Genomic DNA, 6,000 nt, shown 5'->3' with positions numbered 1-6,000 from the left:
AATAAAAATAGTAACGTAAATCATGGGAAACGGAGGGAGCGGTGCGTGGAATTACCATGGTAAGGTGGTGCAAGAGGGAAACGAGTGGCACCGGTGGACCTTCTAGAGGAGCTGCACGTGCCGGGAGCACCTCCACCACGTCCCTGGGGACGGAAGAAAACTATTAAAATGATACATTATATTTAATATCTGGGGGAGAATTTACGACAGAAAAATGAGGCTTTCATATATTTCCTCACTTAATAGTGGGCCCCTTTCCGGTGGAGGTACCTTGGTGTGTATGTTAGTGTGTGTGTGTGTATTTCAATGTACTAGAGGATGCCGAAAGTCCGTGGCCCAAGTGGCGGCCCGTGACATCGAAACGCCTCGCCCGGCGACAAGTTATCTTGGGTTGGCAGTTTTATTCTTTTTTTGTTGCTGTCCGCTCACTCTACCTTCTCTTCGACTTTTGTTTCTTTTTCATTCCTTCCCTCCGTTTGGCCAGATGCAAATGAAAAATAGTTCGACCCGTTTGCCTGAGCGTTGGGACGTGTATGCTCGCACCTTGTCATATGCTCGGGGAGGGTTTTAATATGTACACCGGGATGTGTTCCTTTTTCGCTCACTGTTTTTCGCAGGATGAATGATGATGCTTCATGATTTTTTATTTCTGATCCCCATCCCCGAGGCTCCGGAAGGTAAAGCGGACGAAGAGAAATGGAGCACACCGGTAGCATATTTGGGTGCTTTATGCGCACACGTGATGTTTGCCATTGGAGGTCAGAGTGGTACGAAAGTTTACGGTCAAAACCAGGAAGAACTTGAGAAAGATTGCAGATGCTATCGTGTTGCTTCAATGATTGCTCTACGTTAATAATGTGTTTATTAAAATATTCCAATTTATTTAATATTAAGTACCTAAAAAAATCTTTTACTTACATTATGAAGTGAGTAATAAATATAGAAAAATTTACCAAAAAAAACTGCACTCCCCTGAAAATTATAAATATTCATTGAATTGTATCGCAATCGCAGTTAGTTTAAATTAACTATCAAATTTTCATAAAATTGAGGATTCAACTTTGCTATGTTACATATTTATTTTAGTAAAATTAAATTAAGAAGGGCTTCTAATTTCGTTCGCTCTCTACAATTTCGTTGCCATGTTTCAAAATCCATTTATTCAAATTTTACTAGTACATGCTATTGTAGAAAAATAAATCTAAATGTTTGATAAAGATCATTACCGCTTCTTGTGGATTTTAAGCTCAATTGAAACGTCGAAACAAAACATGCAGAGCCTTTTGCGGGCATAATCACTACACCAGTGCGAGTCCAATGTGTTGTGAATTAATTGATCTAAGATATGAATTGAATTAAATTGACCAATTTATCAATTATGCGTTCTTTGCATAATCCTGATTGTTCGGAACGCGATCGAGCGTTGAAGCGGAAGCGCGTGCGCACGCCTGTATAAGGCGAAGCACTACTTTTGTTCACTCATTAAACTATCGCCCAGTTCGATCCCATTTATCGATTACGCATTATTTATCCCATCCGATGTAGGACTTTTGGGGTGTGGTTCGGTGTGGCACCATCGTGATGGTTCAATTGTGTGCAGTGCGTTGTGGCAGAATGCGACGCCGAAACATAATGCACGTGGTCGCCGAACCAAAACGGGACAGGCGTACGCCGGATGACGCGCAGATGAGGGTGAAAAAGATGAACGAAGCGATGTGCGTAACGCGATTCACACACCAAGTGTGTTAACGAGTCTAATTTAAATTCAACGCTAAATAAAATAAATTATAGTCACGCGGGAACAACCACCGCGGCCTCCGGGTTGTGGCTTCAGATGGAGGCGCCTGGTGCGGTGTAAAAGATTTGCGTCGGGAATGGAGGCGCCTGGTGCTTTGTGAAGTGTGGGGCAAAGTTCAAAAATCGATTCTATCATGGCGATAGTGACCCGTCTGTTGACACATCCCATCCCCCTTCATACCGTGCGAGTGAGTGGATATCAATTTAAAATCTGTTAAATTTGCACATAATTGTAAAGCGGCTCCAGTTGGTGACTCCCGAATTGGCTTTCGGGGCACCCCAGGGCATCACCTTTATTGCACCGGGAAGCACCGGCAAGGTCTGAAAAAACATTTGAACAGTACGCCATGCCCGGTGCTAATTGTCCCAGCCCGCTCGGCCACCACTAATCCCCCTCCCAAACGGTGTGTAATGGGTTACGAGTGGTTTTCTGGCGCCGGAAATGGAACACAATCGGTGGGACTAATGTTGTACAACACGCATCGTGATTTGTGCACCCCGGGTTGGTCGTCGGCGTAAGTGGTTTGTGCGGGCCACAATCTGTGTACGACAGTGCGATTATCAAACCATCGATAAAATCAGCGTTTTGCCAACATCGATGTCCACGGCCATGTCGACCGTGCCGCGTCCTCCCCAAACACCTTCGGTGAACTCAAAAACGCATTTCGCGTGCAATTATTCTATTAATTAGCCACCACCCGGACAAGTTAATGATGGTGGTACCTATGAGCACAGCTCCACATTTTGTGTTTTATTTTGTCAACCCACGGTACTCCCTTGATATCTCTATTTTGTCCATGGAAACGGTGCGAACGGAGGCTCCATCGGGCGAACGGTGACAAATGGGAATGCATTTTTACCACTTCGCAGAAATGGTTGCTGGGGTGTTATTTAGATTGCATCCGGTGCATCCGGTTGCAAATTATGTCGGGGCTGCTGCTGTCCAATACAGCCCTTAATCATCTGATCGCTCGGTCGGTTAGGGAATGGTTCATTAATTGAAAATATACGGCCAGAGGCGTGCCGATGCATTGACGGTGATCCATTGGCAGATGATGTAATTATTGTGTTATTGGTCGTGGCATATAATGGGGTGCAACAAATATACTTTTTCCCTTCGCATAACGGAATTCCGAAAGCGTGTTTTTTCTGATTTTTTGTATGATAAAACGTAAACATCGTCGTGGCATGGGTTTTCAATAGGAAAACCTGTAACGATGAATTTTTTATACGTGTCACAGATGAGAAAATTTTATAGCAAGAAAATTTTTTTTTAAGCAAGAAAGTGATTTTCCTGTAGATATGTATCGTAATTTAATCCATTTCTCTAACTTTTTTAACATGAAACGATTGAGCAAAATTTCGACTTTCAAATGGTTTCTTTACAAAAAAATATAGATAACAAGACGGATTCATCTTGTAGAGTTTTTTTTTAAAAAGGACACAATGGTATGAGCTGAAAAAATGAGTTAAATTATAATTAGTTGAAAAAATTTAATTACAATCTGTATAGACGGGTAGTTTAAAGAATTCTTAATTGGTTCCGTTAAAATATATATTTGCTATATGGTTAAATACACCTGTACATAGCTTGAAAAAGTGTTGTTTCTTACACGATGTCTACATTTACAAGTGACGAGGCGCTACGAAGCGGGACCAAAGTAGCTAGAACTAGACCAAAAACAATGGCGCTAGAGCTAGCGTGACACAGAAATGGGAACAAGTGGAAATATATAATAATGTGTTGTGTCGTGAATTCCTTTATTCGCACGTCTGTAACCCTAGAGGCCAAGTTGGAAGAGAGTCCTTCTTTCTATTACCGATCTGGTCAGGCTTAGTGTCGGGTCATTTACTCTGGTCACACTTGGAATAATCGTTATACCAGTTATAATTATATCTTTAAATGGAGCGCAAACTCGCCCCATATATTAGGTTGATTTTCAGCATTGTAATGGAAAAAATAGTTCAGTTGCGCATTTTGAGAAACTCTAAGTGAATTTGGTGCTTATACATTTTGAATTTACTGAGCAATCAATCTAAAACAGAGGACGTGTATAAAAAAAACAAAAGGGTGTGTATATTTTGACCCACAATAGGAGGTATTTGTTACCCTGCCACCACTTTCTTGAAAAAGTGCAGGTTGTTTTCATTTCGGCTACAAGCAAACAAGACTGTGCCAATTTGTTTACGTCTCGTCCAACTGACGATGGTTTGTTTACGATTCGAATATGACACTGACGCTGGGCCCTTTGGTAGAAAGTAAGCTAAAGCGACATCGCCGCACAGCGAAAGTTTCGTTTCGCGACGTTACGCGACGTGATATCACTTGTCAATGTAGAGAACGTATCATACAGTTTTCTGATTGTGACAATCAATATCACCTACGGGGCATCTGTCTAGCCTATCCACGAATGTATGTGTTACTTTTTTTGTACATATCGTCATTATAATCGTGTTGATGAGCAAAACGATTCTGAACAAAAAATAATATGCCCCAAACCCAACATCGCAACGGAAATGTGATCTCCCGTGTTCGCACGAACGCGACCACTGCTCATGGCAGCACGATTTATGAACCCTTCCGGTTGGCCAGCTGAATAATGCTGACCGGAATACGTCGGCCCAGCCCACGGCCCAGTGCGCCCCCGTGTTCGGTGCGTTTTAGTGTGACTTTTAGCAAATTTTGCAACATCATTAGGCCACCCGGATGACGCGTGGCCCACCGCGTTATGGGAAGTAGGGTGCAGAACGGAAATAGGGGGCGCGAGGTTGTGAATATGGCTACCGATAAATATTTCATAGCCTTTAGTCTACTCGATAATTGGATTGGATCAATATATGCAAAGCAGGGCCAGTGTAGACCTTCGACCGAGGACCTTTGACGGTTCGGCTTTGGACGGCTAGGGCGAGCGAGGGAACAAAGGTGGTGAACAGAAGGACGGGCAGCCCACGACGGCTCTTTACTGGCCGTACGCATAATGCACATTTCAGTGCACATTTCACGTTAAAGCAAACACTACGACGGATGGCGCGTGTGGACGAGTGAAAGCGAGGGGTTCGCGATCCCAAGGGAAACGCACCGGTGGTTTGTTTATTTATTTAACGAGAAAAGGCCACCGAAAACCGCCACTTGCACACATTAACGTGCAACACGACGGGTGATCTGGCTTTGGATGGGATGTTTGACCGTTCGACAGATAATCGGACCGGTATGGAGGAGAATTCCAGATCGATGTGTCATTGAGGAGATGAGTCGTAAGACTTACGGGGAAATATATTCTTCAAATGGAGGTTGCCGTAATATAATGGGTGTAACATAAAATTGATCAGTCTAATAAACTTTGAGATGAGCATTATAGTTGGACATGTAGTAGGTTTACAGTTTAAAATTTTGTTATTCACACGATATTGAAAAAATAACAACAAAATAAAACTAAAAAAAACTGATCAGCGTTTTCAGCCTGTATTAGACGATAATAATTAATCTATGAAGTGTAAAATAGCCGTTTCTAATCAAAAACGCAGATTGATAATTGCTATTATTTGAATTTTGGAAAATAATAAAAAACGATACAGAGTAAAATCAGCGATAGGATTTTTGTTAAATTAACCCAAAATGATTTTTCTTGGATTTGCCCGACAACCTTCATCAACATTGGATAAGTTCATAACGATACTGGTTCATAGTGCTCCCGGAAAGAGCATGTTCCGTATGAGTGAATTCCAAACACCCCACCCACCTACAGCACCTTCCCACCCGGGTTGTGAGAAAACAGAGTGGACAAGGTGGAAAATTCATTGCATTAATATCGTATTAAAAGTAATGATACAATAAATCAATTTTATAATTATTTTAACGACGGTGACGTTAATGACTCCATCAGCGGAAGCAAAGGTTGTCGCATCGTTTGGCTGATTGTTTACGAAACGGCGGATAACACGGTGACGTGGTGGGAAATTAAATGCATGTCCATCCCGGGACGCAAGCAAAGTTGCTCGTTGGCAAATGATCATACAAAAAAAGGGCACATGCCCAGGCGGCGTCCCACCGTTGTTTGCTGGGAATTGAGAGAGCCTTTTCGTCGGAATCGATACAGCAGGTCAGGGTTGATGGATTGGTTTGCCACTGTTTCTAACCCCATATGTTCACCTGCAATGTACACGTTTACAATGGCAACCGGCGCGAGATGCTGTTTGGATGGA

This window comes from Anopheles ziemanni, chromosome 3 (genome assembly GCF_943734765.1).
Source record: "Anopheles ziemanni chromosome 3, idAnoZiCoDA_A2_x.2, whole genome shotgun sequence".
Classification (NCBI taxonomy): domain Eukaryota; kingdom Metazoa; phylum Arthropoda; class Insecta; order Diptera; family Culicidae; genus Anopheles; species Anopheles ziemanni.
The sequence above is the reverse complement of the archived record's forward strand: the minus strand, read 5'-3'. Positions refer to the sequence as shown.